Source organism: Sminthopsis crassicaudata, chromosome 1 (assembly GCF_048593235.1).
Source record: "Sminthopsis crassicaudata isolate SCR6 chromosome 1, ASM4859323v1, whole genome shotgun sequence".
Lineage (NCBI taxonomy): Eukaryota > Metazoa > Chordata > Mammalia > Dasyuromorphia > Dasyuridae > Sminthopsis > Sminthopsis crassicaudata.
The window spans coordinates 145,020,189-145,047,926 of record NC_133617.1 but is presented as its reverse complement, the minus strand read 5'-3'; the positions used below and the strand labels follow the sequence as shown (position 1 = coordinate 145,047,926).

The following is a 27,738-nucleotide window of genomic DNA, read 5'->3' as shown; positions in this document are numbered from 1 at the left end:
TTTTCTTTTGAAAATGATTTACAGAGTAACATTGCTAGAATTTTGACAAGAGGTTACCAGAGGAAGAGGTGACTAGAGATAGAAGACATCTGTGAAGTACCAGAGTTTCTGGGCTCCTTTCTGTATTGCTGTCATTAATTCAAAGAAACTTGCTCATGAAATTCATGTGCCTTTTCTCACTTTTGTAAAGGTTTGCTCTCTGTTACCAGTTAGGACAATGGAGAGAGTGACATATCTTTACGATTTGTAAGCAAGTGACAGATTTAAGATCAAACTGAGGTCCTCTGCCTTCAAATCCAGAGTTCTTTTTTCAGTTGACTCTTTGAACTTGAATAGAGAACATGACAATTATCTCCATTTAATTCCCTCTTATTGGATTCCATTCCAAGTTATTGGCTGACACAATCTTTCGTGTTTTATCTTAACCCTATAATCCACTAGGTTAAACTCTATTCTCCACCTTCTTGTCATTTTTACATCCTGTAAGCATACTATGACATTTATTCTTAAGTCATTTGTTTTTATCCTTGAGTGAAAGCAGAAGTTTATTGTATGTGCTAAATTTATTTCCTATTTATATGGAGACAGAATATTGTGGGGGTGAAGGAGGGTTTAATGGGGAGAGAAAAAGCTTATTAAGTGTACACGATAAAAATTATGGATACTGAGAAAAAGCAAAAATAGCCCCTTTAAGAAACTTACATCCTTATGAAGGAGACAAGTAGGATTGTTGTTGTTAGCTAGTAAGGCAGGATTGAAACTTGATACCAACTTTCTTGATTCTCAGTTCAGAACTTTATTTATTATGCCATGCTGCTCTTGAAAAAGGAGAGCATTCCAGATGTATGGAACAATCCTTACAAAGGTAAAGTCATGTGAAATGAAGAGCTGATTATGAACACTAACAAATTAGCCAGTATGGCTATATTGAGTTTATAGATGATATATTGAATAAATGGATGAAAAAAGCATTTATTGAGTACTTCCTATGTGTATAGGCCTGTGCTAAGTTCCAGGGATATAAATAGGAAAGTAAAACAGTCTCTTCTCCTCACTATCTCATATTCTAGTTGAAGAGACCACATGTTTGGAAGGTTTCAGCTGCAAATCAGATGGAAAAGGCTCCACAGTTTTTACAATGCAACTGAAAAGCATATGTTTATGAATCTTCTATAATGTCATTTCCATTAAAAAAAAAAAACCAAAAACTCTTGATGTCTAGCATTTTAAATCCAATATGGGTGAAATTCCCTGAGGTCTTCAGAAGGTTTCATAAGGTTGGCCTTTGAAGGCTTTCATCTTTATCTTCCATCAACACCTCCAGGTTGACAATGACATAAATTGTAGTTTAGCTAGTTTAGGTTGATTTACTTTTTCTTGACACTTCCTTGTTAAATTGCTCCAAATTATAGTAGAGCAAAGTGCTAAGTAATGCCAAGTAAATTTGCTACAATGGAAATTACTTCTTAACAAAGCAGAAGTTTGCTGGATTTGTCAAATTTTTCTCCTTTTATGTGGAGGCAGAACTTTAAGGGGGGAATTAAGTATAGGGGGGCAGAGGAAAGTGCAACAGTAGAAAATTGCTGATTGATAGTCTTCAGAGTTGACACCAACCTTTTTGAAAAGAAACATTCTCTTCCTACCGTCTTATTAGGTATTCATGGACACATTATTTAAAGCAAAGACATTTACAGGTAAGAATTCTTCCTTTATTTTTCAAGAAACCATGTGAATCTCAGCTCTGGAGAAGCACATATGGTGTTAATCTTTGCATTGCTTTCTCTTATTTCAGAATCTGTTAGTAACTAAACTAGTAATAGGCCTGGACTGAACCAGTTCTAGTCTCAGTGTTTTTGTTGGGGAAACCACCTACCACTATTAACAATTTAGACTTGCATGTCTTTTCCTTCTCTTTTACAGTTTTCAGGAAATTAACTATTGCTTAGGCATTTGGAAGTTCCCTGGAGGCTTTGACAAGGTACAATAACTATTATTAAAATGAATGAGGTGATTCAAACACCTGAAAAAAATCCTCAATATAAGCCATGATTAATGTAACTGTTTAGAACAACAAATCAAACCTATTAAGATGTATAAGTTAACGTGAAGTAGTAGCTAGAGAATATAGATTTAGAATCAAGAATGTGCTCATATTCTATCTCTGACACTTCACAGAATAGGATTATGGGCAGGTTAATTTGAATTTTGGGAAATCCTTAAGATTGTGAGATTAGAGATTAGCCAATGAAAATTCCTACACTGATGAAATCATAGAGCCTTGGTATATTGTCGCATCAGAACTCATCCATCTAAGTGATTCTGCCATGGTTTAAAACAGGCTGGTATGTCGAGATCAGAACTTTTCAGTTCAAATTAAGTTTTTGTTTACTAGTTGGGGGACCTTGGAGCAATTCCTTGAATCCAAGTTTCCTCAATTGTAAAATTATTTGTTGTGTTTATTATATGTTCCAAATATAATAGTTCTCGAGTTGAAGATTTGAGAGATAGTCAAGCAAGGTCACAGAAACTGAAAATGGAATACCTTGTATGAGTAACCATTGGTAGAATGTTATTTCTTTTTAAAAAATGTTATGTGAAGGAGAATAATCTGTAGTGATCCTAAAAAAGAAAGCTAGAGTCAGACTGTGAAAGTTGTGGCTTGCAAAAAGTCCAACAGTTGGGTTTTTATTTTATCTTAGTGGAAAGAGAGAGCCATAGAAGTTTCTTGAGCAGAAAAATGATAGAGTAAGATTCATGTTTCTAAGAATTTCACTTTGACAGCTGGGAAAGTGTCTGTTGGTAATACCAGTGATATCTATTAGTTGTACCAGTGGCATCTGTCTTTGCTGCTGGTAATCTGGCAGTTCTACCAATGGTTCCTGTCAGTGATACCAGTAGTGAATCTTAGTGCTATCAGTGGTGTCTGTCAAAGATGCCAGAAGGAGGGGAAAAGTTGGAACAGAAGTTTTTGCAAGGATCAATGTTGAAAAATTACCCTTGCATATATTTTGTCAGTAAAAAGCTATAATAAAAAAGATGCCATCAGAACAGGGTGTCAAAGTCATCAATAGCTATACGTTAGAATAGCCAGTAATAGACCTGTGTCCTATGGGGAAGAAGGGAGAGAAAAAGATGCACAGAAAAATATGTGGAGATTTTCTCCATTTGTTAATATACTGACTGAGAAGCAAGAGTCCTAAAGAGATTTAGATTAAATTAGGGTCCAGTTATAAAGCGATAGGTTTAGAACAAGAGATAATTGAAAATACAGTTTAACTGAATTCAGACATATATGTCAATATAATTCACTTACTTCTCGACTGCCTGAGCAGTTTTTTTATTTGGGGTAAACGTGTTAAACAAGCTATTTTTGCTTCCTCAAAAGAATAATTTTCTAATATAGAAACTTTGGACAACATTCTGCCTGAAAAGAAAGATAGGGAAGATTTTTTAAGCAGGAGGTGACTTTCCAGGATCATTCAATTGATTTCCTATGAAGGAGTTCCTACTCAGCCACTGCTAGACCAGCCCTAAATGCAAGACAGGGGCTGGGTTGTGTCTGCATTTTGTCCTGAGCTTAACACATTACAGGAAATCGAATTGACATTAACTTAAATAATCCTTTATTACCTCTAATTATTAAGCTTCTGATACTTTCCACTCTCTTGAATGTCAAACTAAAGCTTTTTGCTGCATCATTTACAACATCACATCACATCACTTTTTTGTTCACATCAACATACAATTATTAACTGCTACTCTATAGATTGTGGGAGGTACACAGATAAATAAAAAATGCTGTCTCCTCCCATGAAGCTTACACTCTTAATAGGGAAGCTAAGATAAACATAAACCTAACAACAAAACATTTAAAATAGTATTGGGAAAGGGAGGTACAAATAATATAATGTGAGAATCCAAAAGAAGTCCCTTCCACTTATGAGAACAATGAAGGTAATAAGCATTTATTAAGCTCTTATGGTGTCCCATTCATTGTGAGGATACAATTGAGGATTATGAGAAAGGAAGGAAGGAAGGAAGGAAGGAAGGAAGGAAGGAAGGAAGGAAGGAAGGAAGGAAGGAAGAAAGGGAGGGAGGGAGGGAGGGAGGGAGGGAGGGAGGGAGGGAGGGAGAGGGAAGGAAGGAAGGAACAGATAGGGAAAATGGGAGGGAGGGAAGGAAGGAGGGAGGGAGGGAGGGAGAGAGAGAGAGAGAGAGAGGCAGACAGACAGAGACAGATAAACATCCCATGCTCTGAAGAACATATATTCTAATGAAGAAAGAGAATATTTAAGAAAAAACTGAGAAATGTATATTACAAGTGTATAGGACTATAGTCCAGAAGGTCAGAAGTAGAGGTAGGAGAAGAATGAAGATTGGCCAGTCTGAGCTATTCCTCAAAATGAAAGCTCCAGGAAGAACTCAGGAAGAAAAGGAGATGAGAATGACAAAGGGCTGTTGTAGAGTGAGGGGCAGTTGAGACAATTATGACAATTATGACCAATTCCAGAAAGTCAGAGCAGAGATGGGAAGGGAATGAAAGTTGGCCAACTTGAGCCACTCCTAAAAAGAGAAACCCTAGGAAGAACTCATCAGGGAGAAAACATTAGCATAGTAGAGGGATATTCTTAGGTGAGCAAGCCACAGGGGAAGATGTATATTCCTGAGAGAGATTGCTTCAAGTGCTAATGGAAGCTCTAGGATAAAATGGCAGCTGAAGCATGGGGACACAGTCCAAGAGAGTCAAAGGGAGTCAGAGCAAGAAAAAAAAAGAAGGTTGGCCAACCTGGTCCCTGAATAAAGTGTCATTTGAGATAGTCCTTGAATGATAGGTAGAAATTTAATAGAATTAGTAAGATAGGAATAAAAGGCAGAAGGCAAATGTGAATAAAGGTATGGAAGTGGAAGTAATAAAGATAACATCAACAATAATTTCAACAATGGGTGACATTTGTTGTACCTTAAAATTTCTCAAACTTGTTCACATGTCATTTGAGTCTTAGTCATAACAAGTTGAAACTATGCCTGCTTATACTCATTTTACAAATAGGATACTCAGAGGTGCCTAGAGGTGATTTGTTCATTGTTACTTAAGTAAAGTATTGTGAAACTTAGAGTCTATTTGATTTCTATTTTACCTTTTTTTTTTTTTTTTTTTTTTTTTTTTTTTTTTTAATTTTTTATTTTATTTTATAATTATAACATTTTTTGACAGTACATATGCATGGGTAATTTTTTACAACATTATCCCTTGCACTTACTTCTATTCAGATTTTTTCCCTTCCTCCCCCAACCCCCTCCCCCTGATGGCAAGCAGTCTTATATATGTTAAATATATTACAGTATAATTTAGATACAATATATGTGTGTAGAACCGAATTTTTTGTTGCACAGGAAGAATTGGATTCAGAAGGTAAAAATAACAGTTTACATTCATTTCCCATTCCTTTTCTGGATGTAGCTGGTTCTGTCCATCATTAATCAATTGGAATTGGATTAGCTCTTCTCTATGTTGAAGAAATCCACTTCCATCAGCATACATCCTCGTACAGTATCATTGTTGAAGTGTATAATGATCTTCTGGTTCTGCTCGTTTCACTCAGCATGAGTTGATGTAAGTCTCTCCAAGCCTCTCTGTATTTCTCCTGTTGGTCATTTCTTATAGAACAGTAATATTCCATAACATTCATATACCATAGTTTACCCAACCATTCTCCAATTGATGGACATCCATTCATCTTCCAGCTTCTAGCCACTATGAAAAGGGCTGCCACAAACATTTTGGCACATACAGGACCCTTTCCCTTCTCTAGTAGTTCCTTGGGGTATAAGCCCAGTAGTAGTATGGCTGGGTCAAAGGGTATGCACATTTTGATAACTTTTTGGGCATAATTCCAGATTGCTCTCCAGAATGGTTGGATTCTTTCACAACTCCACCAACAATGCATCAGTGTCCCAGTTTTCCCACAGCCCCTCCAACATTCATCGTTATTTGTTCCTGTCATTTTAGCCAATCTGACAGGTGTGTAATGATACCTCAGAGTTGTCTTAATTTGCATTTCTCTGATCAATAGTGATTTGGAACACTCTTTCATATGAGTGGAAATAGTTTTAATTTCATCATCTGAAAATTGTCTGTTCATATCCTTTGACCATTTATCAATTGGAGAATGGCTTGATTTCTTATAAATTAAAGTCAATTCTCTGTATATTTTGGAGATGAGGCCTTTATCAGAACCTTTAACTGTAAAAATTTTTTCCCAATTTGTTACTTCCCTTCTAATCTTGTTTGCATTAGTTTTGTTTGTGCAGAAACTTTTTAATTTGGTGTAATCAAAATGTTCTATTTTGTGATCAATAATGGTCTCTAGTTCTCCCTTGGACACAAACTCCTTCCTCCTCCACAAGTCTGAGAGGTAAACCATCCCATGTTCCTCCAATTTATTTATGATTTCGTTCTTTATGCCTAAATCTTGGACCCATTTTGATCTAATCTTAGTATGTGGTGTTAAATGTGGGTCCATGCCTAGTTTCTGCCATACTAATTTCCAGTTTTCCCAGCAGTTTTTGTTAAATAATGAATTCTTATCCCAAAATTTGGGATCTTTGGGTTTGTCAAAGATTAGATTGCTATTTTTATTCACTATCTTGTCCTGTGAACCTAACCTATGCCACTGATCAACTAGTCTATTTCTTAGCCAATACCAAATGGTTTTGGTGACTGTTGCTTTATAATATAGCTTTAAATCAGGTACACTTAGACCACCTTCCTCTGACTTTTTTTTCATTAGTTCCCTTGCAATTCTCGACCTTTTATTCTTCCATATGAATTTTGTTGTTATTTTTTCTAGGTCATTAAAATAGTTTCTTGGGAGTCTGATTGGTATAGCACTAAATAAATAGATTAGTTTGGGGAGTATTGTCATCTTTATTATATTCGCTCGGCCTATCCAAGAACATTGAATGTCTTTCCAATTATTTAAATCTGACTTTATTTTTGTGGCAAGTGTTTTGTAATTTTGCTCATATAATTCCTGACTCTCCTTTGGTAGATATATTCCCAAATATTTGATACTATCGACTGTTATTTTGAATGGAATTTCTCTTTGTATCTCTTGCTGTTGGATTGTGTTGGTAATGTATAAAAATCCTGAGGATTTATGTGGATTTATTTTGTATCCTGCGACTTTGCTAAAATTCTGAATTATTTCTAATAGCTTTTTAGCAGAGTCTTTGGGGTTCTCTAAGTATACCATCATGTCATCTGCGAAAAGTGACAATTTGATTTCTTCATTTCCTACTCTAATTCCTTGGATCTCTTTCTCGGCTCTTATTGCCAAGGCTAGAGTTTCTAGTACTATATTGAATAGTAATGGTGATAGTGGGCAACCTTGTTTCACTCCTGATCTTACAGGGAAAGGTTCTAGTTTATCACCATTACATATGATGTTTACTGAAGGTTTTAAATATATGCTCCTTATTATTTTAAGGAATAGTCCATTTATTCCTATACTCTCAAGCGTTTTTAGTAGGAATGGATGTTGGATTTTATCAAATGCCTTTTCTGCATCTATTGAGATGATCATATGGTTTTTATTAATTTGATTATTAATATGGTCAATTATACTAATAGTTTTCCTAATATTAAACCATCCCTGCATTCCTGGTATAAATCCCACTTGGTCATAGTGTATTATCCTGGGGATGATTTTCTGAAGTCTATTTGCTAATATCTTATTTAAGATTTTAGCATCAATATTCATTAAGGAAATTGGTCTATAGTTTTCTTTCTCAGTTTTCGATCTACCTGGTTTAGGTATCAGTACCATGTCTGTGTCATAGAAGGAATTTGGTAGGACTCCTTCAATCCCTATTTTTTCAAATAGTTTACATAGCATTGGAGTTAGTTGTTCTTTAAATGTTTGGTAGAATTCACCTGTAAATCCATCTGGTCCTGGGGACTTTTTCTTAGGAAGTTGGTTAATAGCTTGGTCTATTTCTTTTTCTGAGATGGGACTATTTAAACTACTTACTTCTTCCTCTGTTAATCTGGGCAAGCTATATTTTTGAAGGTATTCTTCCATTTCATTTAAGTTATCGAATTTATCGGCATAAAGTTGAGCAAAGTAGCTCCTAACTATTGTTCTAATTTCCTCTTCATTAGTGGTGAGTTCACCCTTTTCATTTTCAAGACTATCAATTTGCTTTTTCTCTTTCCTTTTTTTAATCAGGTTTACTAAGGGTTTGTCTATTTTGTTGGTTTTTTCATAAAACCAACTCTTAGTTTTATTAATTAATTCAATAGTTTTTTTACTTTCAATTTTATTAATCTCACCTTTTATTTTTTGAATTTCAAGTTTTGTGTTTGTCTGGGGGTTTTTAATTTGTTCCTTTTCTAGCAATTTTAGTTGTAAACCCAATTCGTTGGCCCTCTCTTTCTCTATTTTATGCAGGTAGGCCTGTAGAGATATAAAACTTCCCCTAATTACTGCTTTGGCTGTATCCCACACATTTTGGTATGATGTCTCATTATTGTCATTTTCTTGGGTGAAGTTATTAATTATGTCTATGATTTGCTGTTTTACCCAATCATTCTTTAGTATAAGATTATTTAGTTTCCAATTATTTTTTGGTCTATTTTCCCCTGGCTTTTTATTAAATGTTATTTTGATTGCATTATGGTCTGAAAAGGATGCATTTACTATTTCTGCCTTACTGCATTTGATTTTGAGGTTTTTATGCCCTAGTATATGATCAATTTTTGTATAGGTTCCATGAACTGCTGAGAAGAAAGTATATTCCTTTCTGTCTCCATTTAGCTTTCGCCAAAGATCTATCATATCAAACTTTTCTAGTATTCTATTTACCTCTTTGACTTCTTTCTTATTTATTTTGTGGTTTGATTTATCTAATTCTGAGAGTGCAAGGTTGAGATCTCCCGCTATTATAGTTTTGCTATCTATTTCCTCTTGCAGCTCTCTTAATTTCTCTTTTAAGAATTTAGATGCTGCACCACTTGGTGCATACATGTTTAATATTGATACTGCTTCACTATTGATGCTTCCCTTTAGCAGGATATAATGCCCTTCCTTATCTCTTTTAATTAGATCAATTTTTGTTTTTGCTTGATCTGAGATGAGGATGGCTACTCCTGCTTTTTTGGTTTTGCCTGAAGCATAATAGATTCTGCTCCACCCTTTTACTTTTAGTTTGAATGTCTCATCCTGTTTCAGGTGTGTTTCCTGTAAACAACATATAGTAGGATTCTGACTTTTAATCCAGTCTGCTAACTGCTTCCTCTTTATGAGGCAGTTTGCCCCATTCACATTTATGGTTAGAAGGACTAATTCTATATTGCTTGCCATCCTATTAACCCCTGCTTATGCTTTTCCCCTTTCCTTCCCTTTTACCCTCCTATCCAGTATTAAACTGGTAAACACCACTTGCTTTTCACAGCCCTCCCTTTTTAGGATCCCTCCCCCACCTTAAAGATCCTCCCCTTATTTTACCCCTTTTCCTCGAAATTACTGTATTCCCTTCCCCTTAGCTTACTCCTTCCCTTTCACTTTTCAATGAAGTGGAAGAAGTTTCACCATAAATCGAATATGTCTATTGATACACGCTATGTTCATCTCCCTCCTTTCTTTCTCTCAGATATAATAGGTTACCTTTGCCTCTTCATGAGATGTAGTACCACCACTTTGTACTTTTTTATGATATAATCTCCTTTCCACCTCTATTTTCTAAGACAAATTGTACATATGTTCTTTACATATTTTTTTGACAGAAGTATAGTTCTCAAGGTTTCTTTTTACCTTTTTTAGAAGTCTCTTGAGTTCTGTATTTGAAGATCAAACCTCTTATGTAGGTCTGGTTTTTTCATCAAAAATAGATGGAATTCATTTATTTCGTTAAATGTCCATCTTCTTCCCTGGAAAACGATGCTCATTCTTGCTGGGTAAGTTATTCTTGGCTGCATACCAAGTTCCTTAGCCTTTCGGAATATCATGTTCCAGGCCCTGCGTTCTTTTAATGTGGACGCTGCTAGATCCTGTGTTATCCTTATTGTGGATCCTCCATATCTGAATTGTTTTTTTCTAGCAGCTTCCAATATCTTTTCCTTTGTCTGATGGTTCTTGAACTTGGCCACTATATTTCTTGGCGTTTTGATTTTAGGGTCCCTTTCAGTAGGTGATCGATGAATTTTCTCAATGTCTATTTTACCCTCTGTTTCCAAAACGTCTGGGCAGTTCTCTTTGATAATTTCCTCGAAAATGGTGTCCAAGCTCTTTTTTTCCTCCCATTTTTCAGGGAGTCCGATTATTCTCAAATTGTCTCTCCTGGATCTGTTTTCCAGGTCTGTTGTCTTTCTGGTAAGGTACTTGACAGTCTTTTCAATTGTCTCATTTCTCTGGTTTTGCTTGACTCCCTCTTGGTTTCTCCTTGAGTCATTCATTTCTACTTGTTCCAGTCTAATTTTCAATGATGTATTTTCTTCACTCACTTTTTTTATATCTCTTTGTAATTGTCCAATTGAGTTTTTATCTTCTATGGAATTTTTTTCCATTTTATCCATTTTATTTTTTAGAGAGCTGATTTCTTTTTCCAGCTCACTAATCCTGTTTTCCTTGGAGTTGTTTACCTTTTCCAGCTCACTAATCTTGTTTCTCAATGATTTGATTTCTTTATCCATTCTGTCTTTGAATGCATGGGATGACTTCTCCAGGCTCTCTTGCCAAGCTTCCCTTTCCTTTTCCCATTTCTCTTCCAGCTCTCTTGTGAGAGCCTTTTTTATTTCCTCTATGAGGTTCTTTTGTATTGAGGAGCAGCTTATATCCCTCCCAGGGGATACATCTGGGGACATTCTGTTCCTAGTCTCCTCAGCATTTGAAGTCTGCTCCCTCTCCACACAAAAGCTGTCAATGGTTAGAGCCCTTTTGAATTTTTTATTCATTTTGTCAGAATCAAAGAAAACAAACTGACAAGAGAAGCAATTGGTCTGTTTTGCGGGGGATAGGGCTGGATGTTATTAATGGGCTTCCTCTACAGACTGGGGATAGGGCAGCAGAGAGCCACTAACAGAACAGCAATGACTGTACTGAGTCTGCGCTCTGAGGCTCCGAGAACGCACCGAGTCAGTCCAGGTGGGGGTTGGGGGTGGCCGGGCTCTGAGAGACGCTGGCTTTCTGGGGTTTTAATCTTCACCTCCGGTGTTTACACCCTCTCTGCTGCTCCTGGCTTGCTGCCAAGACGGAGCATCCACACTGGGGCAAAAGCCCTTTTGCAGAAACTGCAGAGATCACACCCCTCCCCCTCCCGTCTGAGCTGTGTGAGCTGCCTGTCTTGCTCTGGCTGTCTGCCCTCAGTCTGCGCCCAGTCTGATTGACCCTCCCCCGAACAAACACAGACCTTTTCTGGCGACTTTCAAGGATGTCTTCTCTTGGTGATAATTTGTGGATTTCTTTCTGGGTCAAGCATTAAGTCAGAGGCTTGTCATGAAGTAAGTTCTGAGAGAAAGCGAGGAGCTCAAGCAGCTGTCTGCCTCCACGCCGCCATCTTAGCCGGAAGTCCCTATTTTACCTTTTTATTTATTATGAAATGTTGTGTGGCATATGTTCAGAGAGTGGTAAAGAGTCTACTATGTCTATATCTGGACAGATTTTTAGTATTTATGTCACAAGATTATTGGGCAGACCAAATGAGATAACATAACTTGAGATAAAGCATTTAGCAGTCCTTAAAATACTATATCAGTGTCTGTTATTGCTTTTGTCACATCCATTATTGTTATTAATCATCATTATAATATATGAAAAGGAGCAGTTTAGGGCAAGGTTAGAATTGTAATTTGGAGAAATTTTGGAAAGCTTTGCATGCTAAGTTAAAGAATTTAGGACCTTTTTGGTGTAGGCATAGGGGACCAGTAAAAGATTTCAAAGAGTGGTATCTTGTGATTGTATGTATCAAGAAGACTAGTTTGGCAGTGAGTGGGGAAATTAATTGGGGGGAGGAAGGTACAAATTGGAATACTGTCTCAATAGTCTGTTCAAGAGTTAATGAACTGAGCACACTGACTGGGATAGTGGCAAGGGGGTGGAATAAAGGAGGCAGACACAAGGGTTATTAACAAAGTAGAATAATTAGGACTTGGCAGCTGATTTAATGTGACCAATGTGGAAGGAGGGAGGGAAGATGAGATCAAGGTTCCCCGAATGGCTGATAGGGAGAAATAGTTATTATTACTAGCAATACATTTCATAGACATGAATAGAGAAGAAGAAATCACTGATGACTTTTGAGAGAGATATTTTCACAGCTAACACTACCTGATATCTTCTAAGGAAAGTCAAATTTCAATTAATGCAAGGAAAAGAAATTTCTACAATATGGCATGGATATAGTCTCAAAAGTCCTGATTTGCGGAAAACTAGCATTTCTCTAATCCAGCAAGCTTTCTTTAACCTAATTCAGCTTCTTTTTTCCTCCTCCTTGTGGCTAATACCTCTTTCCTTCTGCCTTACTCTTTTTCTTAAAATACTCTTTCTCTTGTCTCCTTCTTCTAATATCTCTATCTTCTTTGGAAGGTACCAAACTAGAAATTTCTAGTTTCATGATTATTTAGTGTCCCTCTGACAGTGTCTGCAGGAGATGGGAAATCAGTCAGATATCTCCTTATGGTATCCTCTCTTTGTTCTAAAATACTTGAGCTATCTTGACCCAGAGACACTAGCTTCCCTCACAAGCATGAAATGAAGCTGAGCCCAGGAGTCCAGGAAGAGATTGGTATATGATTGTACCACATCAAATATTCCCAAGATCATCATTTTTCCTGAAGCTGCCTTGAATTGATATGAATTAAGATGCCTTTGGAGGAAATAGAGTTAAATTTCTTCCTCTTCCCCGAAGAAGGTTCCAAGAAAAAGCCAGATGACCATCTGTGGGGAGCATTATAGATGAGATGCTTGTTTGAATGTGGATTGTAATAGATATCCAATGATGTCTCTTTCAATTTTGAGAGTCTTTGATTTTCTGAGATAAATTTAATGAAAAAGCTTATTCGGATGACCTTGGTCTTAATAGTAATAATAATAGCTCATATTTATGGGGGCAGCTTAGTGGTGCAGTGGATAGAGTGCCAGACCTGAGTTCAGCAAGACCTATATTCTTGAATTCAAATTTGATCTCAGAGACTTATTACCTGTGTGATCCTGGACTCAATCCTACTTGCCTCTGTTTCCTCATTTATATAATGAACTGGAGAAGGAAATGACAAACTACTCCAGCATTTTTGCCAATAATACCTTAAATGGGGTCAGGAGAATTGGTGACTGAAGAAGACTGACTTTGTCAGCATTTTTCTGACTCCATGAATGTTACTGCATCTACTCTAGCACCCTGGTTGAGTATGAGAATGAGAGAAAATATCATAGTTTTTATCTAGAATAGTAAATCTTAGTGACAAGGAAGTCAGAAGGTAGGCTGGAATGAGAGAGAGAGAGTACATAATAAGGAGAAAATAAAAGTTACAGAAGCTCTAATCCTCTTCATTCTCTATTGACCTTTCACATCTGCCTAGGCTTAAATAATTTGCTATGATGTACCATGAAGACTCATTAGATGCAATGTTTATCAAATTTAAATATTTAACAATTTTTTTCTAAAGACTTCTGCAGAGGAAGCCAGAATTTAACTTAGAAAGATCTATAGAAAAAGAAGTTGCTTCTGATTTTTCTATGTACAATAAAGCTGTTTTTCCAGAGCACAGGTTAGGGAAATTTCCTATAAACAAACAGCCTCATTCTCTGTTGACAGCTCTTTTCAGAGATTTTTTTAAAAACATAACTCCAGGTCTAGTTTGCCAGCAGAATTACAAAACATCCAGTTATTATGCTAGCTAATGGGAAATATTTTTTAAATGATACAATTGTTATCTGAATTTGGAAAGGAGAGTGGACATATTTTTTTTTTTTAAACCAGCAGGGCAGTCAAGTGGAAAATGCAGCAGATTAGGAGAAAGGAGGCAGAATTTCTACCCTTCTCTACTACTTACTGGGTGACCTTCAAAATTCGTGAAATTTACCTTTGTATTATTTGTATTTTACCTCTTTGTATTTTAAAGGCACTTCCTTACCTTTAAAATGAGAGTATTACATTAGCTGATTTTTTACATGCAGCCTTTCTGACTCTAAAGTAATAGGATTTTATTATGTATTTAGAGATGAAATATATCTTTTGATTGAATGTATATTTACCTGAAGGATGCTTAGATGTTGCCAAATTGAGTGGAAGCCTCAGGCTTATAGTAAGATGGGCCTCAGAGAACAACAGATAATACTTTGTTGGACCAGTGATCTCATTGCTATGTGGACTTTCTCCAACAATGATAATCAAAATCTATCTGTAGCTTCTCAGCTGGTGTTAGCTATCTGATGAAACCTTTCCTAATGAATCCAGTCTCTAGAGCCTACCTCCCCAAAATGCCTTGTTTAGATTTTTATATATATTTTATATCTCTCTATCTATCTCTTCCTCATGCATATGTGACCCCCCAGATAGAAAGTAGGCTCTTTAAGGGCAGGGACTAGTTTAGCTTAGGATTCTCCAGTACCGTGGCTATCACATAGTAGGTATTTTAAATGCTTATTGATTGATTTGACCACTTTTTGCTATCCCTTACAAGGGATATCTACCGAACAGGCTGGAGACTTCTCCAAATCTCTTGATATGCCTAAGACTATCACTGAAGTGTGCAGATTATTCATTTAGTTGTGTCAGACTCTTTGTGACTTTATAGACCACACTGCCCATAGGGTTTTCTTGACAAAGATACTAGAATGGTTTGCCATTTTCTTCTCCAGCAGATTAAGGTAAACAGATTTAAGTGACTTGCCCATGGTCATATAGCAAGCAAAATGGAAGACTCAGGGCTTCCTAACTCCAGGCCTAGCACTATATCTACTGAGACATCTAGCTGCCCCTTGTAAACTATTTATTAGTTATCTCTTGTTCTTGCTTCATGGACAATGGATCTCTTCTTCCCCTCACCTCCTCAATCATACATCTCTCTGATGACATCCTTTATAGTTCTTTTCCTGTCCAATCTAGAATGTCCCAAAAGACTTAGTAAGTATATTTTTTATCTATTAAAGCTTTAAACGATTTTAGTTTAACTTAGTAAAGTTTTAAGGTATTAAAATTTAAAATCATACTAAGTCTTTTGGGACATGTGTATGATTTCTTAAAAGTTTTATTTATTTTTCATTTATAGAATAAAACAAGCATTTCTATAACAGCATAATAAAAAAGAATGCTTACATATGAAACTATAAATCTACTTATGCAACTTACTATTCCTTTTAAATATATAAAGAAATTTTCATGTAAATTTCTTTTTTTCTTCCATTCCCCCATCCTACACTAAAGATGTTCACCATTAGATACAAATAAGTGCACACATGTGTTTTATATATGTATATATGCATATATACATGTATGTATATGTATATATTTATATATATTTGTAAATATTCTATATGTACTTCTATTAGTTATTTCTCTATATGCAGGTAGTATCTTTATTCATATGTTATATATAGTTAATTTGGATATTTATAGTAGTCAAAATAAATTTTGTAACAAAAGTTGTAGTTTAAAAAAATCTAATACTAGGTTTTTATATTTTCAAAATACATGCAAAAATAGTTTACAACACTCACATTTGCAAAACCTTGTTTTCCAAAATTTTCTCCCTCCCTTGCTCTCATACTCCTCCCTTAGAGAGCTAATTATCCAATAGAGGTTAAACATGTGTAGTTCTTCCAAATATATTTCCGCATTTATTATTCTACACAAGAAAAATCAGATCAAAAAGGGAATAAAATGAGAAAGAATAAAAAAGCAAACAAACAATAATAAAAAGGTGAAAATAATATGTTGTGATTCACATTTAGTCCCTATAGACCTCTCTCTGGATGCAGGTGGATTTCTCCATCACAAGCCTATTGGAATTGGTCTGAATCATCTCATTGTTGAAAAGAGTCAAGCCTATCACAATTGATCATCCCATAATCTTGTTGTTTCTGTGTAGAATGTTCTCTTGGTTCATTCACTTCACTTAGCATCAGTCCCTGTAAGTCTCTTCAGGCTTTTCTGAAATCATCCTGCTGATTTTTTCTTATAGAACAATAATATTCCATTACATCCATATACCATAACTTATTCAGTTATTCCCCAATAGATTGTTCAATCCTTCAGTTTCCAATTCTTTGCCACCACAAGGAGAGCTGCTATAAATATTTTAGAACATATAGGTTCATTTCTTTCTTCCCCAATCAACTTTGGACATAGATCTAGTATTGCTTTCGCTGGATCAAAGGATATATGGGCATAATTCCAGATTGCTCTCCAGTAAGAATGTGCCCCAATTTTCCACATCCTCTCTGACTTTAGTTGCTTTCTCCTTCAATCATTTTAGCCATTCTGGCTAGTCTAGTCATTTCTCTTCTATGTTCTTCTCTGCTGGCTTTTGTGTGACCTGAAACTTAAAATTATTTAGGTACTGTAAAATTTTGTCAAATATTTAAACAATGAAAAATAAAGCTTGTAAAGGTTTTAATAAGAAATTTTAAATCCATTGATAGTAGTGGGATTAACCACATTTGGACTTGTGTATCTCAGTCCTCAATATGCTAAATGAAGAAGATGAAATAGAAAAATTACAGAAAAGCAACATTGGGAAGACTAGTACACATGGAAGGAGGTATATGTTGTAAGTGACAGTTTTGAGAACGTTGAGGGATCCATTCTCCAGGTATCTATAAGAGGGAAGGATACCAAATGCTTGCAGAAAATTAAGGATGCCATTATTTATTTTGCTATATATAGTTATGTTTCAAAAGGTATTAACTTGAATTGTGAAATTCAAATTAATTAAATGTGAAAAAGCTATGATTTTGTCATTATTGTGGAGAGCTACCAGTCTGAGAACTCTTTGCAACAACTCCAATCACAATCTGCTCTGAATTAGTAGGTCTCCCATTGCATCCAAGGCCATCTTCAGCCATTTTGATCTATATCTTGTTCTTGAACCCAGATGGTTCTGGAGGGAAAAGTGAGCTAGGTGACCTTGCACAGCTCTCCTTTACTTAAATCTAATTCACTTATATGTCATGATATCACCTTTCTGATTTCATGATCCTCTTTGAGAACAAAGGACAAACAACAATAATCACAATCCACCACTTTTCTCTTTCTTTTTCAGCTTGTAGTTGAGAGTATGCTGAAAATGTTTAACAGCTGGTCCTCCAAAATTGTGGGATATACTTTTAAGTTTAACCTGTTTTATTAACATTTTCTTTTCACTTTCCTGAATCTAGTCAATCAATAAAACAATAAATCAAGCCCTGACTTGTAGCATTTGCTGACTTCCTAGGTGTAAATGCTCATATTGAAAATTTAAAATCCAGTATGAGCTTAATCCAGGACACCTCTGCTTAGAGTATGTAAAAATATACATTGCAGAAATCATATATTTTATATGTGCAATACTATAAAACACCTTAAAAATAATATATTATATATTAATTAAAAATAAATTGTTGAATAGCATCCCTTTGAAGAATGCATAAACATTAATGTCTTAAGTCTCATGTTAAGGGAGCAAACAAGATACTCTGGACCTGATGGCCATATCCATTATATGAATAATTGTTTTTGAAACCTATTAGAAAAAGTAGTTTTTTGCCTGCCATATTAATATGTAGTTTGAAGATTTGTAAAACTCCTTTTAATGGGAACGCCAAGTTATTCTGCTTGGGTGGGAGCTTTTTCACAAAGTTAAACAGCTATTTAAAGTTTAATAACCAAAGAAAGATTAAATTTTTCATGAACTCATTGGTAAGAAAAGTTCATTTGTTCACATTTTAACCTTAAACTGGAAATTGAGGAGGAGGGGACAATTTTAAGCTATATTTTATTCTTTTTTATTTTAAACATTTTATGACTTCAAATTGGCCTACCTAAACCTGGGTGGGGAGAAGAGTAAAGAATACATGTGTGGTGAGGGTGAGCTTTTTCATTGTTTATTTTTCAAATTTCTAAAATGTGTGCTTTCCAGAGCATGCCTGTGGGCCTATAAAAGTAGCAACTGGAATGAATGAAAGCCATACTGACTGGTTTGAATTGGTTAGCCACCTAGGTAGGCAAGTAAAGCAAATAAATTAACCTTTTGTGGTCCTCAAATGGAAGGACCTGGTTGAATTAGGAAAAAAATGAATTTTTTAAGATGAGAATTTTTTTTTTTACCTCATGACATATATATTTCTCTGATTCCTGATCTCTTACCATCACTGTTTTGTTGAGCTTCTAAAACAGTTAAGTAATTTTAACCTTTGCGACATATATAAGTGGAAATTATTGGTTGATATGTTATATCTTTCCCAGTAGAAAATTGCAGGTCAAAGACACATATGGTAATAACAGAGTGCTTTTTTGATAGCCAGTTGGACAATGGTTCAAATATATATTATCTGTGTGAATTTCCCTTCACCTCAGATCTCTAGTTTGGTCTCCTACTTTGGGGGAACATCATTCCTTCTACTTAATCTATTTGATTCCTCACTTAATCTGTCAAAGACTCTGGAAAAGATTTTACTTAGAGATTAAAACACAGTGGACCTTGAAAAATCATCTAAAAATCTTTCCTTAATGATTAAGAATCTTTTCCCTGTCATATTTTCCTCATTCTAGTGATTCTGATTCTGTTGATCATCATTCAAACCCCATTTTCCACCCCCCATCATTCAATCCCTTATTCCCATTCTCTTTAACAAAATTCCTTCCATCTTCTGTCTCTTAATGAGATTCTACTCCCTACTTGTGACAAAACCTTCCTGACTACCCTTTCCAGCTCTGGCTGCATGTTTATTCATTCCCCTCGGTTTGCTGGTTGAGGTGCAAGTGGGTAAATTCTCCTTGTTCCCCATTGTTACTTCCAGGCTATCTCTTTACCATCATGATTGAGTAACCTCTCTTCCATTGAAGTTCAGGCAATCCATATCAACCATTCAATTGAAATACTGCTAGGTATTGTCTACTGATCTCCCAGATATTTCCCTTCTTTTCTCAAAAGTTCAGTACCTGGTGCACTATCTTTCTTTTCTCCTCTACTCCTGGTCTCATAGTAGGAGACTTCAATATATATTTAGAAATTCCTTAGATACCATAATCTCACAGTTTCCCAGATTACTCATTTCACATGACCTACTTCTCCATCCCTACTTCAGTCACACAGAAAAGATAGTCATAATCTTGATGTTGCCATCATCCACAAATATACTACTTCCATGATTATGAACCCTGAAGTTTCCTTATCTGATCACAATCTATTGTCATTCTACTTTCCTCTCTTCCTTGCAATTCCAAATACTGTTATTTTTTTGTTTTCCAACCTCCTGACCCCTCAGTTTTCTCCCAGGCTGTCTTCTTTATAATGACATGCTTATCTTCTTTCCCCATCTTTAACTCTTGGACAAATGATACCTTCTAGTGAATTCCTTGCTCCCTTATATTGATGAACTTGCCCTGCCATGTCTAGAAGGTGGAAAAAAGTCATGAAAATGTACTAAGATCACTACATATTTATGTTACATAATCTCAACTGGGTTCTTACTGCTGCTAGGCAATCTTTCTATACCTACTTTATCAAGTTACTGTTCTACTTACAACTTAAAATCCCACTCTTCACAGGGAGCTCTTCCAAATCATTTTATCTTTTGTTAAACTTCCAGTAGCTTTCCCTCTCTCTTCCCTGTCAACTGAGAACTTTGCTTTATATTTTATTGAAAATATAATTTACCAACAGATCCCTCTCCTCTTTCTCATCTCCCATCACTTGGATGCCTTCTACAATGAAATAATTCTTTGCCCCTGTCTCACATTAAGAGACTGTCTTCTCACTAAGGCTAATTATTCTGTACTTTTTTTTTTCCTTCTGAACTGTGACTTGTGGCTAAAACTTTCCCAATGTATAGCCTCCCTCACGAGAATGTGAGCTGCTTGAGAGCAGGTACCATCAGTTTTCTGTTTGTATTTCTAGCTTTTTTGCATATCAGTGATAAATGAATGCTTTTCTATTAATTCATTCATTCTGATTCTGCTTATTTTATTCTTCATCAATTTATACAGATCTGATTTTTTTTCTGAATTCTTCTCATTGATCACTCTTTATTTATTACCACAATTTGTCCAGTCATTCTCCAGTTTATTGCCATTCAATTTGTTTCTAGTTCTTTAGGGAAAAAAAACAAAAACAAAAAACAAAAAAAACTTTTAAAGCCATATGTTTAATGACCATAGATCTTAGTGCCTAAATATAAATTGTAAAAGTCTGCTTAACCTACATGTTATTTTTTTAAATTTTGTTAGAGATTAGAGGAGGAATGAAGAATGCTCTTTTGTATTTCTATATCTGAGTCTAGGTTTAATCCTGGATAAAGTTAGTTGATAATTAAGGTTTTTAAAAAATATTTCTGATGGGGCAGCCAGGCAGGACAATGGATAGAATGCTGAAGTTAGGAAGGCTTGAGTTCAAATTTGGCCTTGGATACTTAGACAAGTTACTTAATACTATTTAACCTCAGGTTCCTCATCTGTAAAATGTTGGAGAAAGTAATGGGAAACTATTCCAGTATATTTGCTAAGAAAACATCAAATTGAGTCACAGAGTCAGACACAACTGAAATGAGTGAACAACAACAATAATTCTTGTCGTTTAAAGCTAATTAAGTTGTCTCTCAAGTGGAGGACAAAGCAAAATGGGTTTTAGCTAATATTTCTGCTTAGTTTTTTAATTGGCTTTTTGTATCTGGTCAAGACTTACACATTTATAAACCTATTTTTCAAAAGGAAAGTTTTAAGTGCAGTTTTGTCCTCTTCTAAGATAGTGACCATGATATGAAAAGAAAAGCTATCCCCATTTGTTCTGCTGCCTGTTTTCTTGGCAGCCAGAAACTAGGTAAAATGTCAACCCGGTGCTGCTTATTAATCCTACCTGTGTGATTTGAAATGTCAGTCTAGATTGTTGTTGGACTTTGAGACTATGGGTGGGAGAATAATAGGACTAGTAGATCAGGGAATATTGCATTCATGCTATTGTGTAGATATTTAACAAATGATTAGATGAAAATTTTTTATGTTATCTTTGTGGAAAAGATGGAGAGATATAGGTTTTCCAACAGTACAGGATGGTGGATTTGGAAAATGATTGAATAACTGCAAAAAGTTGTCATTAATGGTTTATTGTCAACTTGGAAGAAAGTATATTTTAATTCTGTGTTATTTAATCATAGTTACATAATTCCATAAATGGTATGATTCCATTTTGACTGTCACAAAACTTAAAGTAATAGTTAATGTGTTAGATGACAGAGTAAAGATGCAAAAATCTCTAGTAATTCTAGAACAATGGGCCACATCTTTAAAAAAAAGAACCCAAACAAACAAATCTGTTGGAAATTGGAGGAGCAATGGATGCAATTTAATAGAACTAAATATAAAGGCTTTTGGTTCAAAATTTGAGAATTATAAGATGGTGAAAAGATAACAGTTCTTGTAAAGATCTGTGGATTTTAGTGGACTGCAAGTTGAATAAGGATCAACAGTATAACATGACAGTCAGAGAAGCTAATGTGACTTTACATTGCACAATGTTCAAAACCCAAGAGGTTAAGTTCATATGCCCTCTGTCCTGGTCAGATGTCTAGAATATTATGTTCATTTTTAGGTACCAAATCTTTGAAAGGATAGTCCCAATCTGGAGAGCATCCAAGGAAAAGTAATCAGAATAGTTATGAGACTTGAGATAATGCCATAAAAAGAACCAGGGAAATTTAGACTTGAGAAAAGAAGATTCAGTTGGGTTTGAGAGAACTGTCTTCAATTATTTCTAGACCAGTAATGTGAAAGAAAGATTATCCTTATTAGATTTGGCCCCAGAAAACTAGGAGAATGGATATCAGTCAACTACAGAGAAGCAGACTTAGGCAGCAGATTTAGCTGATCAAAACTTAACACTTAGTTATTCACAATGAATTGAGATGCCTTTGGAGGTAATGGAGGTAAATCTCTTCCTCTTCCTACAAGAAGTTTCAAAGGGAAGTCTAAATCACCATTTCTTGGTGTTAAGTTGTACTAGATATCCATTGAGGTCTCTTACAACTTTGAGACTCTGTAATTTTCTGAAATAAACTTAAGAGAAGAGAAAATTATATTTGTATGGAGGCAACAGCAAAATGGTACAGTGGATAGAATACGAGGCCTGGAATCAGCAAGACATCTTCCTGGGTGTAAATCCAGCCTCAGACACTTATTAATTGTATGACCCTAGACAAGTCACTTAACCCAGTTTGTCTCACTCATCTGTAAAATGAGCTGGAGAAGGAAATGGCAAACCATTCCATTATCTCTTCCAAGTAAACTCCAATTGAAGTCACAAACAATTGGACGTGACTAAAAAACAACTAAACAACAGCAAAAATTTGTATAGCACTTTACATATGTTATCTTATTTGGCCCTCACTCAACCCTGAGAGGTAAATGCTGTTACCATGTCCACTTTACAGATGAGGCGAATGAGGGACTTTTAGATTGAACAGTTGGTTTATATTTTGTGAAGATAATGTCCACATTGTCCCCTGGAACTGGAATTTATTCCTTTCTAATCTCAGCCTCTAAGAGTCTCTAGTATCCTCCAAATTTCCAGCTTAGGTGCCAGTTTCTACAGAAGGCTTTTCATCTAGTAGTTCCTTCTTCTGCTCCATTCACCTTCTATTATTTATCTATGTAGTTTACATTCTGATGTCTTGGTTAGATTGTAAAGTCTTTGAGGGCAAGAATTGTTTGACTTTTGTCTTTAGCTCTGTAGAGCTTAATGCAGTATCAAGAACATGGTAAATGCTTAATGTTATTTTTCATCCTACATTTTCAAAGAGGACCAGTAATATCATGGATGATATTCTGATTTGTGCATGAATTGGATTTAAGAGAGGCAAAGTTGTGCAATGTCAGCCTCATGCTTTTTTCTTGAGTTGTTGAAGTCCAATGACAAAAAGTGACAAAATTCAAGACAAGTGGTGATGGTCTGAGATGCAGTGGATGACCTTGGTATCCTCCATAGCACCTGCCTCTGTTGCCTGCATGGACCTTGGAACAAATTGTTCTCATCCACCCATTCCACTAGGGAAAATCTTCATATATTTGAGACATCCCCTTAAATCATGTTTGAGCCTGTTTGTTACCTTTAACCTGGTTTATACCATCTGCTCTTTTGGTTTACCAGAGTTTGGCCATTTTATTCAGGGAAGAATAGGACCTCTGGTATGAGGCCTTTCTGAGCACTTTTCAGGGGTACTCATCCACTTTTAATATCTACCTTCACCCAACTCTCACTTGTAGCTCCAAAAACTTGTATAGATGCTTAATAAATAAATGTGTGTTGGTTGATTGATTAGAATCACTATTCTTCTGTTAGCTACATGAAATCTTTCCTGGTCTTTATAGCTGCTTTGGCCCTCCCCCTCATAATTTGCCTTTCATTTCTTTTGTATGTATTTTGTGTGTATATAAATATATTTATATGTATGTATATATATGTATACATACATACATACATAAACACCTATTAGGGAGGATTGAGGCACTCAGTAGGCACCTAATAAATGTTTGGATTTCCAACCCAACTCTTATTTTACAGATAAAGAAATCAAGACTCACAGAAATAAAAGTAACTTGCCAAAGTCACACAAATATAAGTAATAGGGCTAGAATTTTCTTTTTTTCTTTTTTTTTTTTTATTAATTTTTATAATTATAACATTTTCTTTGACAGTACATATGCATAGGTATTTTTTTTTACAACATTATCCCTTGTACTCACTTTTGTTCCGAAATTTTCCCCTCTTTCCCTCCACCCCCTCCCCTAGATGGCAGGCATTCCCATACATATTAAATATCTTATAGTAAATCCTAGGTACAATATATATGTGCAGAATCGAATTTTGTTGTTGTTGTTGCAAAGGAAGAATTGTATTCGGAAGGTAAAAATAATCTGGAAAGAGAAACAAAACAAAACAAAACAAAACAAAAAAAAATAATGCTCACAGTTTACACTCATTTCCCAGTGTTCCTTTTCTGGGTATAGCTGATTCTGTCCATCATTGATCAATTGGAATTGGATTAGCTCTTCTCTATGTTGAAGACATCCACTTCCATCAGAATACATCCTCGTACAGTATCATTGTTGAAGTGTATAATGATCTCCTAGTTCTGCTCGTTTCACTTAGCATCAGTTGATGTAAGTCTCTCCAAGCTTCTCTTATTCCTCCTGTTGGTCATTTCTTATGGAACAATAATATTCCATAACATTCATATACCATAATTTACCCAACCATTCTCCAATTGATGGACATCCATTCATTTTCCAGTTTCTAGCCACTATGAAAAGGGCTGCCACAAACATTTTGGCACATATAGGTCCCTTTCCCTTTTTTAGTATTTCCTTGGGATATAAGCCCAGTAGTAGCACTGCTGGGTCAAAGGGTATGCACATTTTGATAACTTTTTGGGCATAATTCCAGATTGCTCTCCAGAATGGTTGGATTCTTTCACAACTCCACCAACAATGCATCAGTGTCCCAGTTTTCCCACAGTCCCTCCAACATTCATTGTTTTTTGTTCCATTTATCAATTGGAGAATGGCTTGATTTCTTATAAATTAAAGTCAATTCTCTGTATATTTTGGAGATGAGGCCTTTATCAGAACCTTTAACTGTAAAAATGTTTTCCCAATTTGTTACTTCCCTTCTAATCTTGTTTGCATTAGTTTTGTTTGTGCAGAAACTTTTTAATTTGGTGTAATCAAAATTTTCTATTTTGTGATCAATAATGGTCTCTAGTTCTCCCTTGGACACAAACTCCTTCCTCCTCCACAAGTCTGAGAGGTAAACCATCCCATGTTCCTCCAATTTATTTATGATTTCGTTCTTTATGCCTAAATCTTGGACCCATTTTGATCTTATCTTAGTATGTGGTATTAAATGTGGGTCCATGTAGGGTTAGAATTTTCATCCAGATTGTCTGATTCCAAATCCAAGCCTTTTTCTTTTGATACCTCAAGATGAATGAAAATCTCAGCATTAGGTCAGTGAAGGAATATTTAAATAGGTTCTCATCTCATGGTTGTCATCTAGAAGAAGAAAGCATGACCTTCTTTGATGGATACAGATAGCCATAGAGTTAGAAAGAGCCAAAGAATATCTATTTAAAACTCATTTTATAAAGGAGGAAACAGCTCAGGGAGGTTAAGTAATGTGCTTGAGTTCATACAGCTAATGTTAGGAATTAGATTCGAACCTAGGTTCTCTGACTCCAGAACTAGAGTTCTATTTATTGTCTTATCCTTCCTTCCCCAGTCTTTCCTATTTCATTTATTTGTATTCCTCCAACCCCCTTAATTCCTTTAATTGTCTTCTATTTCTTGTCACATGAGCAAAACCTTTAAGCTTATGGGTGGTAAGCAACCTTCTCACCCAACTCCCCAGTGTAGCTCCAGCTCCATTGTTTCTGTGGACTTACTAGCTTCTTTGGAAGGGAGGACTGCATTATAATTTTGCAGGAGAAATGGCCCGGCCTATTTGAAATGGAGTGTGCCTTTTGAAGTTGAATCACTGCACTGTTTATTTACTGGCCTGAGATACCAAGGTCCTCTTGAATCATCTCTGATGGGAAGCATAGGCAAAGGTTAATGTAGCTGCTCTTGCTGCCATGAAAACGAACTTCTGAGAAGCTCGAGATGCCCATTATGGCTCTGTGGTAGCTTACAGGCCATCATAGTTATGCTGTTAGTTAAATTAAACATGAACGATTGAACAAGGAATATTATTATTCTGTGCACATTCATTGTTTTTTGTTCCATTTATCAATTGGAGAATGGCTTGATTTCTTATAAATTAAAGTCAATTCTCTGTATATTTTGGAGATGAGGCCTTTATCAGAACCTTTAACTGTAAAAATGTTTTCCCAATTTGTTACTTCCCTTCTAATCTTGTTTGCATTAGTTTTGTTTGTGCAGAAACTTTTTAATTTGGTGTAATCAAAATTTTCTATTTTGTGATCAATAATGGTCTCTAGTTCTCCCTTGGACACAAACTCCTTCCTCCTCCACAAGTCTGAGAGGTAAACCATCCCATGTTCCTCCAATTTATTTATGATTTCGTTCTTTATGCCTAAATCTTGGACCCATTTTGATCTTATCTTAGTATGTGGTATTAAATGTGGGTCCATGTAGGGTTAGAATTTTCATCCAGATTGTCTGATTCCAAATCCAAGCCTTTTTCTTTTGATACCTCAAGATGAATGAAAATCTCAGCATTAGGTCAGTGAAGGAATATTTAAATAGGTTCTCATCTCATGGTTGTCATCTAGAAGAAGAAAGCATGACCTTCTTTGATGGATACAGATAGCCATAGAGTTAGAAAGAGCCAAAGAATATCTATTTAAAACTCATTTTATAAAGGAGGAAACAGCTCAGGGAGGTTAAGTAATGTGCTTGAGTTCATACAGCTAATGTTAGGAATTAGATTCGAACCTAGGTTCTCTGACTCCAGAACTAGAGTTCTATTTATTGTCTTATCCTTCCTTCCCCAGTCTTTCCTATTTCATTTATTTGTATTCCTCCAACCCCCTTAATTCCTTTAATTGTCTTCTATTTCTTGTCACATGAGCAAAACCTTTAAGCTTATGGGTGGTAAGCAACCTTCTCACCCAACTCCCCAGTGTAGCTCCAGCTCCATTGTTTCTGTGGACTTACTAGCTTCTTTGGAAGGGAGGACTGCATTATAATTTTGCAGGAGAAATGGCCCGGCCTATTTGAAATGGAGTGTGCCTTTTGAAGTTGAATCACTGCACTGTTTATTTACTGGCCTGAGATACCAAGGTCCTCTTGAATCATCTCTGATGGGAAGCATAGGCAAAGGTTAATGTAGCTGCTCTTGCTGCCATGAAAACGAACTTCTGAGAAGCTCGAGATGCCCATTATGGCTCTGTGGTAGCTTACAGGCCATCATAGTTATGCTGTTAGTTAAATTAAACATGAACGATTGAACAAGGAATATTATTATTCTGTGCACAATCTTGACTTGTAATTTAAGGTTAAACTAACTTAATTTTATTTCATGTGAATTTTTAGCAGCAATTATGGGCAGTTAATGCAGTGTTCTTCCTTGGTCGGCCATCATCTCTTTGCAAAATTACCATATTTTATTCCAAAAATTAGTTTGCCAGGTTTCAGTGGCTTTTTTGTTCTTTATTTTTCTCTGTGATGTTTACATCTAGAGGCCTCCGTGTTTACAATAGCAACCACTTTTTTTTTTTTTTTTTTTGGTTGTTTTTTAGTAATAAGGATCTGTTAATCTGATCTGCATCCTAGAGTAGAAGAAGGCTTGGTGCCAATCCTTCACTGGAAGGAGCAGGTAGCACAACAGGTTTCATTAGAAGCACATATTCCAAGATCCTGGAATCAGGAAGACCTGAGTTCAAATTTGACCATAAACGATTATTAGCTATCTGACCCTGGGCAAGTTACATAACAAATCTACCTTAGTTTTCTCATCTGTAAAATAAGAATGTTAATAATATCTCCTTCCTAGCTTTGTTGGGAGGATCAAATAAAATATGTAAAGTGTTT

At 35.6% G+C, this 27,738-nt stretch overlaps 1 protein-coding gene across 5 annotated transcripts in view; it reads left to right on the top strand.

Moving 5' to 3' along the window:
• Nucleotides 1-27,738, top strand: part of CPQ (carboxypeptidase Q) — a 651,739-nt gene that overhangs the window by 273,666 nt on the left and 350,335 nt on the right. The gene's annotated exons all lie outside the window — the stretch shown is intronic.